This window comes from Fukomys damarensis, unplaced genomic scaffold, assembly GCF_012274545.1.
Source record: "Fukomys damarensis isolate Sample0158 unplaced genomic scaffold, DMR_v1.0_HiC HiC_scaffold_16, whole genome shotgun sequence".
Lineage (NCBI taxonomy): Eukaryota > Metazoa > Chordata > Mammalia > Rodentia > Bathyergidae > Fukomys > Fukomys damarensis.
In genome coordinates this window covers 1358457-1368294 of record NW_022900928.1, presented here as the reverse complement: position 1 = coordinate 1368294, position 9838 = coordinate 1358457, and the positions used below count along the sequence as shown (strand labels likewise).

Genomic DNA, 9838 nt, shown 5'->3' with positions numbered 1-9838 from the left:
CCTGGGTGCACCCAGGAGCGGTGGGGGCACAGGAGCCATGTGGGAGACTTTGAGTGAGAGAGGGCACCCAGAGGAGTGAGGGAGAGTGCAAGTGAGCGAGGGGCAAGTGTGCAAACGTGCAGCCACACACATGTGCTCGTGTGCACACACACACCACTGTGACTGTATTTTTGCCTCAGGCCCATGTTGACCAGGAACAAATTACCGTGGCCCCACGTCTCTCACATCCAGGGTGGGGGTGGCAGCAGCACCAGCTCACAGCACCGGGCAAGCCCAGGGCGCCAGCTCGGCGGGCCTCGGCCCCTGCAGGTGTGGGCATCCGGAGCCAGTCAGGACGCGGCCCACAGACCCAAGGGATGGCTGCTGTCACCCAGGCAAATGGCCCATCATGTCCTGCGGGTCTGCTCTGCTCCCTGCAGCCCAGCATCCTGGGCTCGGCCACCAGAGTGACTGAAATGGCACAGTCACCGGGTGCTATGGAACATGCAGCAGGAGACGAGGGGCCATCGCCACTGTCCTCCCTCCCTCCCTCCCTCCCACCACTGGGGCTGGAAGCAGCAGCCCTGAGCCACTGAGCTGCATACCCAGTGTTCTTACTTTATTTGGGTCAAACTTGCTGCTGTCCTGCCTCAGCCTCCCAAGTGTCTGGGGTTACGGACAGCGCCTCCTCACCTGGCTCTGCAATATCCTTTCTCACCCACAGAACGCACTACTCCCTCATCCCTCATTTCCTCACTTTCAAATGCAAAATGCACCATATGACTGGGCTGGGCTTCCTTTCTCTGAACAGAACCCCGCGGAGAAAGACGACGACCCATGTCACGAGCCACAGAACCACAGAGGCGACCTGTCCTCCACAGGCGCACACACTCCTACTCCGAACCAAGAATCCCACCTTCTGTGGCCCACAGTGTCCTTTCCTTGGGGGACAAATGCAGAGGTAGGGTGTGAGGCCTGTTCCCGCACTGGGCAGTTCTTTCAATTGTGCGATGACACACAGGAAATGAAAGGAGGACTCAGCTCCCTGAGTTTAGCACCCTTTGGCTTTGAGCCCCTCAGGACGCACAGCAGACTGCTTTGTAGCCGTGGGGCCCTCTCCAGGGCGACCCCTAAATGAAGAGAAACGAAGCCTCAGGACTTCTGCAGTGGCCACCGTTTGTGTGAGAAAGGGGAGAATGGGAACATCTCCACTGATTTGCTTTTCTAAAAAGAAATAAAGAAGGACAAACCGAGACAGGCTAAAGATGGTTGTCTGCAGGGCGGGACTCCCGCCTCTTTAGGGCTGCCTGTTGATATTGCTTTGGTTTTTGTACCCTGTAAATGCTCTACATATTTCAAAAGTAAACTCATCAAAGAGAGCAAGCGAATCCGAAAGCTGAAGCGAAACAGAAACTAGTGGGCCTAACTTTATGTCCAACTGATCTCACAGCTGTACAGAGAAAACAATCTTGTGAGATACCTTTCAAACAGAGTCTGGTGCTCAAATCCAGCCTTCTGTATTCCCCTAGTGGTGCAGATGTAAGGACGGAAAGAACCACAGAGAGATCTTCCGATCTTCCCCAGACTCGGGTGCAGAGAGAAGACAGCCAGGCATCGGGACACAGTGGCAGATCCTAAAACTCCACAGCTTAATGCTGAGGGTGCGTCATGCATTGTACTGACCTTTCCTGCTTTTCTGTACGTTTGAAATTAAGAGATAAAATTAAATAAGTAATACATTTTAAAAGTAAGTTATTCACAGCCTTTCTTAGTACTCCTGAGGTTAAGAAGATCAGACTTAATGATGCCGTTCCCAGGCCTCATGATGAGGGTGAGCAATCGCTTCTGGGAGAGAGGAGATGGGTGTCTCTGGGTGACCGAGGGCATTGACTGCTGCACAGCTCCCGAGGTTACTCTCTCAGTGCTCCCTGTTTTGGCTCTGTGTTTGCGGAACCCAGAAGTGTCATTAGGGTAATAACAGCTGCACGAGGCTGCCTGGCTTTAATTTGATGATGCTTTTGAGTTGTTCAAGCTCCAATAACTAATTCAAAAACCGCCAGTCTGCTGGTAGGGTTTTTAAGGAAAACTGTTCACAGGTAACCTTAACCCCAAGACACGGGGTGACCACTGAGCCCTGCTGCACACCCTCATGGTCATAGTCTGAGCAGAAGCCACGGCCACCCAGGGTGAGGTCCCTGCTCCCCTCCTGTGCTTTCCTGGGATCCTGAGAAGGCGGAAGGGGTTTCAGATTCAGAGATTGATCATCCAGCCCATTCCCGCTGATGCGAAACCCTGGAAGTCATGCATTTGAAGATTCGTGAACTCTGATAAAGAAAACATCACCATCAGGTGCGTGAAGGTTAGGTGGAGGAAAACACCTGGCTTTTTTTTTCCTTCTCTTGTGGCGCTGGGGTGGAATCCAGAGCCTCACATGTGCCAGGCGAGACCTACCAGTGAGCCACATCCCAGCCCTGTAACATTTTGTTTTTCAGTTTGAGACAGGGTCTTGTTAAGTTGCTCAGGCTGGCCTCAAACTTGGGACCCTCCTGCCTCAGCCTTCTGAGTAGCTGGGATAACACCGTACCTGGTGGGTCTTGTTTTCCATTAGAGGAAAGACCAGAAGGAGAAGGATATCCAGCCCAGCTTCAGGGTCACCTGTTGTCTCTGGGGACCTGTGCAAAAGGCCGGCCACACACGCTCCTGGCCAAGGGGCTGCGGCTGTGTTTCTTCCTCCTCTGGCGACGGGGCCGCCTTCCATTCTGCCAGCCTCTCTGTGAAACCCGAGCAGCCTTCTGGGGGGTCTTCCGTGGGTTTTCTCCAGGTGCACATCCTCTGAGTCTTCTTTTGCATGTGGATGACTCCAAGTGCGCTAGCAGCTGGGCCCTGCGCCTGGCGCAGCAGTAACAGGTGGGCACCTGGCCAGGGCAGGAGCAGGTGTGGCCAGACCCAGGCCGGTGCCTCCCACTCAGCGCCGCTCTACCTCCCAGGCCCTCGACGTGAGTCTGCGCTGCCTACAGGGCTTTGCCTCTGCCTTGCAACCATCTCAGTCCTGCCTCTGAAGTCCCACAAGAGCCCACGTCGTGCACCCGCTCACCAGCCGGGGCCGCGGGACAGCCGGGCTCGGCTGTGCTGACAAACCCAGGGACCTCAGGTCGCAGTTTCAACTCAAGAGCAGCTGCCCCTCTGGTGGCTGGTGTCACAGAAGCCCAGCCACCCCCAGAGTGGGACTCGGGGGCTTTGGGCAGAGCAGGATAGGCTCACGTTGCTCACGGCCTGGTGCAGCCCCAGTGTCCCCTTTGTGTCGTGCACGGGCCGGGCTGTGGGATCCTGAGCCATGCTCGGCGCTGCCTTGTTCCCCTGAAGTTCTGCTCCAGGCCTGGTTCTGATCTGGTGACTACCTGGCTCTTCCCTCGACTGTGCCTGGGGCCGGGATCTGCACACAGCAGGGCCTCAGGAACCTCCTCCTCCTCCATTTTGCAGAACACCAAAAGCATTTTAACAAAATGAGAGTTCAGAAAAGGAAAGATTTTTAACCAGTTCGTGCACACAGGCCTTCTTCTAAAATGAAACCGTAACTTCTACCCATGCCCACAGATGAGACGCAGCAAAGGCTGGTAGGATCTCACTGTCTGGCACGCAGGCAGCCTGTCCGCCGCGGTGGGACCCGCAAGCAGCACCAGGCTGGGCAGAGGCTGCCTCCCTCCACCGCGTGCCTGGCTCACTTCTTCCCAGCTGTGTGCTGAGTGCCAGCTGCCCTGAGCCAGGAGGGACTGCACTGCGAACTCTGGACAAGAAGAGGAGATAGGGAAAGTGTTCGGGGGAAGGAGTGGGACCCGAGCAGGCTTCGGAAACGGGACCGAAACGCATGGGTGGGTGGCGACCCGGCCAGGGTGCAGGGGGCCAGCAGACAACACACAGGCTGCACTCGGACAGACAGCACACCCCGCTGGATGGGCACAGAGCAGGCCAGAGCAGACGTGGAGCCAGGGAGCGGGGTGGAGAACAGCCAGATCACACGGCGTCTTGAAATACTGGTCTACCGACGTATCTGTATTGCACTGGTAAGTTTTATTTTTAGAAGTTCTATTCAAAAACTATGTACTTCCAAAAATAAAATTATTTAAAATGACGAGGGGCACCCGCCCGCCTCTAGCACTATCTGGGAACACGGACAAAGAAACCTCGAGCCTGCTTTGTCAGTCACCTGAATGTCTGGAGACACAGGGCCAGGACAGCTGCTTGGCATGGCCGCCGGGCCAGGCTCCGGATGCTTCCACCGTCAGTGCTTGGCCCAAGGAGTTTCCAAGGGAATGTTTTGGGCCTTCTTGGTTTGCTTGTTTTTTAAAGTGCCAGGGATTGGACGCAGGGCCTTCATGCTGTGCTGCACCCACAGCCCTTCCGTTATTTTTTATTTTGAGACCACGTCTCACTAAGTCATCGACTTGCCCCGGCTGGGCTTGAGCTCTGGATCCTCCTGCCTCAGCCTCTCTGAGTGCTGGATTACTGGCCTGCACCACCACGCCTTGGCCAGAAAGTATTATTTTTAAAATGTTCCAACTTCTCCAAAGCTGCATTCAAAAGTTAAGTTTGAAATTTTTTATACCTTTGGTTTTTGTAGACTATACTTTTACAGACGTGTGTTTAGAATGCACATCCTAACAAGCCTGCGGAGCTCACAGTAAAGCTGGCTCAGTGGAAGATGCTGTCGATTATGTTTTTAAAGAGAGCTCATAAATGTTCTAGTGCAAAAAACTTGTAAAATGTATTAACTTCACCGAGGCATCATTTACCTACAGTAAAGCCACAAAATTCAAGGTAGATGAGTAATGACATCCTGCACCTGATCCACTGATTTTCCTCCACTCATCTGAGGTAAGTTTTGTGTTCTGAGCAGCCCAGAAATGGAATCATACCAAGACTTCAGGACTCATTGAAAAAAGACTACTGTCGTCTGAGATTTTTACATGTAAAAGCACATTTCAGAGGTTTGTCCCTCTTCGGGGCTGAGTTATATTCCACTTTGAAGCATGCCCGATATACTCATTATCCCATTTCTGAACAATTATGAACAGAGCCACCCCCTGAATATCCGTGCATGGGTCTTTCAGTCTCTCTTGGATAATTCCTGAGAGCAGAATTGCTGGGTCAAGAGGAAAATGAATGTCTAATTTTACAAGAAACTGTCCAACTGTCTGCAGCAACTCTACATCCATACGCACCATGGAATACTATTCAGCCACAAAAAGGGAACCCTGTCATCTGTGGAATGAGATCATAACATTAAGTAAAACAAGACAGTCTAGAAAGACAAGCACCAGACACCCTCTCTCAGATGTGGGATCTAAGCAGCTGTTCATACAGAGTGGGGCAGAGTGGAGGCCCCAGAGGAGGGGTGCGGGTGCAGCAGGGGTGATGGGAGAGTCTGACGGGGACACCGAGCTGAGTGACCGGGCTGAGCTCCACAGGGCTGCAGAGCCCGGGATGTGCCAAGCCCTGGGAAGGGAGGGTGGGAGGCGCGGGGAGAGGGGCTGAGCCGCCGCACACACCACAGGACGCTGCCCACCGCCATCTCCGCACTGCATAAATGAATGTGAGCTCCACGGGCCACACAGGCCGTGCCGGGCCCAGGCCCTGCCCGCAGGAGCTGAGGATAAGCCCCAAAGTCTCCATGCTGCGCCCCTGATGAGCCGAGCCAGCATCTCTTCGCGCCCTTGAGGTGAGGCTCCTGCTTGTGCCTTTTGCCTGTGAACTGAGTTTCTGTCTCACATGGGGTTGCAAAGTCTCACTGTGTGATTCTGGTCAGCAGAGAGGGGCCGTGTCCCAGTCGGGGCCTCCCTGGAGACCCCATCTCAGACAGCTGCTGGGGGCAGTGTCCTGCGACACTTGAGAGCATTACTAAACAGTGGAAGAAGCCGGGTGTGGGGCGCACATCTGCTACCCCAGCACTCTGGGAGGCTGAGGCTGGAGGGTCACAAGTTCAAAGCCGGCCTGGACAGCTGAGAAACTTGGCAAGACCCTGACTCGGAATCTTTAAAAAGGAATTATGGGATATGTGTGTTTAAAGCAAGGAGAGGGACTTTTGAGGAAAATGCACAGCCATGTGTCTTTCACTGCGATAAATTAAAATAAGTAAATACACTCACCAAGTTTTCAATTACACCTCATATAGACAACGGGGAACCACTGAAACTACGCAGTGAAAACGTTATTTCCCAGCCTGTGCCATCAACAGATGCAGGGTCAGGCTTTGTTCCACCAACCAGACCCAGAAGCGCAGCAGAGAGGCTGGGATCCCGTCCACGACTTCGGTGCAGGGACTGCAGTGCAGGCGGTGAGCCGGACCCGAGGTTAAACATGCAAAGCAACTATGTAAATGTGCCTGGCTGGGAACAAAATCAAAGTGCCAAAGACGGGAAGTGGTTCTGTCCGGCAGCACAGGCTCAGCTCTGCACTAAGGGTCTGAACAGCTGCTTGAGCCAACCGGCTTCTCACGTTCGGAAGCCACGTGAGCTGTTCCTGCAGGTGGACTGGAACGCCGCGTCTGTCACCTCTCCAGCTTTTACGGCACACGGACGCAGGTGTGGTTGCTGTGTAAGAACCTTACAGACTTAGGTTTTCGGTGTCTGTGCCCACGTCTGCAGCACGTCCCACTCCGCTCCCCTGGGCCCAACACAGTTGCACTCTGGGTCCCTCCCTGCCCTCTCCCCATCTCTTGGCCCCTCGTGAAGGACCTTGTTCCTTGTTACAGAACCCCAAGGCCCTGCGGGGACTGTGCACACGCAGGAGCCCCTGGCCGCGGCCCTGGAGCTGACACCCAGACCTGCTGTCCCTGTCTTCTTCTGGGAAGAACCGGAAACAGTCGCAGCAGTTTCTGGGTGGACGCAGTTCCCTAGGAAGTTTTCCAGCAACCGTTCCTGTCCCTTTGGGCCTACCCGCCCGGCCGCCCTTCTCACAGCGGTGCCTCGGGGCCCTGGCTCGTGGCGACGTCAGACAGTTCCAGGCTGGGGCTGTGTCACTGCCACGCCAGCAAGTGACAATGTGACTCTGTGGTTACAGCTTGTGCCTGAACCAGCCCTAACGGAATCTGACACACCCGGAATGATAAAAGTTGAAGAAGAAAGTAGCTTTTAGATGGAACGAATTCACTCTGGTGTTCAATTTCCAGACAGTAATTGCCCTCCAGAAATTCCAGCGCGACCCTGGAGCTGTAAAGTCAGAGAGAGAGGAGAGCATGAACAGAGCGGCTGGCCGGTGACGATGTCAGTAAATACAAGGCAAAGGCCACCGAGGCCACCTGGGCAGAGCACGGCAGCGGTGCTCCAGGGGAAGGGCCCCAGCCGCAGCGAGGGAGGCCTGGCGACCACGCAGCCACTGCCACAAGGGAGTGATAAAAATAGGCCTAAAGCAGCAGGGGACCATGTAAAATAGTTATTTTAACATTTGGCAAAACCCGAGAAGATTGACGAAGGGTAGTAAAGTACCGTGCTGATACCCTCCCCCGCTTTCTGCACACCGTGCGCTAAGCAGATGCATCGTGACACTGCAGGTAAACAAAAAACAAATGTGATTCATAATCACCTGAGAGGTCTCCATTGAAACTTTGGATCCATACCCTCCCAATGAGAAAGCAAATTACCCAAATAGTCAAAGCACCGGTCCTTTTGCAAGATTAAAAGATACAATCTAGCTGTTAGCCAACAGAAAAATTTGGAAAATTTTAATAGTGGTTAATAGTGTTTTTTTAGCACATATTTTGGAAACAGTTCAAAATATCAGGCGACATTCCTGACGTCTGCTCTAGGCCCACGAGTGAGACTTCTCGGCCCCACAAAGCCTGCAGCCACCGTGCTGCGCCCACCACTGAGCCACGTCCCTGCTGAGTCAGAGCTCAGAAAGGCCCTCTGCCCCATTTCTTACCTGCAGCGACTGCTGGCTGTTTATGGACATTTGCAACAGACTTTGTCTTTTGGTTAACTGTGTCCTGCTGTGTACAGTGGAGCCTCGGTTCCCCGGCTCGACTTTCTCCACGATTCTGGTCCCAAACTGAGCTGCGCGAGAACAGAATCATCTCCCCGTGAGGTCAACACTGAACCTAACCGTGAAATTTGATTCAGTTCTGGTCCAGTTTGATTTGCACCCAGCTCCACGGAGTTAAGTTTGTGAGCCGAGGTACTGCTGCACTGTGTGACTGGAATGAACACTTCATCCAGAAGAAAAAGCTTACCTTTCAGAGGTTGTGATGATAGAAATCTTTAAACCTTTCTACGTTAATTTCTTAAAAGATTTCTGTGGCAGAGACAGAGGAGACGGTAATCCACGGACACCTTTCAGGGTCAGAATAACGTCCATATGGATGAAATTCTGTGCGAGGGGAAAGTAGAACGCAATTCACATTTGAGATAAATAAATGATAAAATAATCTCAGAAGGTTAAAGAACAGGGCGCTGCAGCCGCTGAAATGAACGGCAGTGCGGCAGAGGGGCAGGCTGTGCGTCACAGGCTGAGCCAGCTCGGCTGAGCCATGCTCAGGACTGCAGGGTGTGGGGCTGGAACCTGGGGCGGGGCGGGGGTCACAGGAGCGCCTCAGCCTTGGCCCCGCACCATGCTTGCGAGTGCGCGCCCATCACCCCCTCGCCTTCACTAGAGACCTTGAGCCTTACACCGCTCCTGGGCATCAGCAGCAGCAGAGGAGGAGCCCAGAGGGGGCGGGGACGGGGGCGGGGTCCCCTGTCCCCTGTCCCCAGGCGTGAGTCCTCTGTAGCCAGAAGCTCCTCTTCGGCCTTAAGACACAGAGCGCCTTCTGATGACCAACGCCAGCCGGGGACGCATACTTCGCTCCCAGCACTCACCTGGGGTGTGACGCAGGGTTTTCTGCAGGACCCCTCTGTGGGTCCTCCACACCGAGCGGAGAGCACGCAGGGGCAGGGCTGTCTGAGAACTGGCCTGGGACCCTGGCAGGGGAAGTGTTTCAGCCCCACTGGAGGGAGCCCACGCTGCGGAGGGCTGTGGGTCATCTGGAAGCCATGCTGTGAGGAGCAGAGCTGTGGTCAGAGCCCAGGGCCACAAGGGAGAGGGATCAAAGGAGGTCAAAAGGGAGTTGACACCAGCACCCACTGGATTTCAAGAGAAAAGGACAAGTGCCAAATGTGGGTAGCAAGCCTTAGAACACAGGGTGAACAAGAAAGTATGACTCAGCCAGACCTGGTGGGGTATCCTTCTGATCCCAGCACTCAGTAGGCTGAGGCAGGAGGATCCCAAATTAGAGCCCAACTTGGATGATTTAGTGAGATCATGTCTCAAACAATAAAAGGGCTGGGGGTGTGGGTCAGTGTGCAGAACCTGGATTCATTCTCCAGCAGCACGTGCGAGTATGCGCGTGCGCACACACACACACACACACACACACACACGCATGCACACACGCAAACGTAGGGTAGAAGTCAGCAGGAGAGCAGAACAGCAGGCACAGGGCGTTCGCATATTTACCACTCTGTCCCCTGCCACCACTCTTTGGCTGCTGCCCCCAGGTTCTGGTTCCATTTGTGACAGGACCTCCTGTGCCACAGGCCCGTCTTCTCCCAACCTCAGCCACTGCCGGCTCCGGTCAGGGGCGGGAACTTGGCGTGGCGGGGTCCCAGGCACTGGGCTGCCCGGGAGGAGGGGATGACAGCTGAGGGCAGGAGCCGCACTGCTGGCACAGGCTGCCCGCCGGAGAGGGGAACCCAGCTGCAGCGCCCAGGACCGGGCCCTGAGGCAGGGATGGGGAGGGCAGCCGGGAGCAGCCGGGCTGAGCGGTGGTGTGAGCTGAGAGCACCAGTGGGACCCTGGGCGCTGCCCTGCTGCTCCCGGTGCACCACAG

At 54.8% G+C, this 9838-nt stretch overlaps 1 long non-coding RNA gene across 1 annotated transcript in view; it reads right to left on the bottom strand.

Moving 5' to 3' along the window:
• LOC104873612 overlaps window positions 1–8434 on the bottom strand; it is a 13105-nt gene extending 4671 nt beyond the window's left edge. The window contains exons 1-2 of the long non-coding RNA XR_783515.2: window positions 8204–8434; window positions 7897–8027 (exon numbers count right to left, since the gene is read on the bottom strand). This is a non-coding gene — a long non-coding RNA (uncharacterized LOC104873612). The remainder of the gene's footprint in view (window positions 1–7896; window positions 8028–8203) is intronic.
• Between the last annotated feature and the right edge of the window lie 1404 nt (window positions 8435–9838).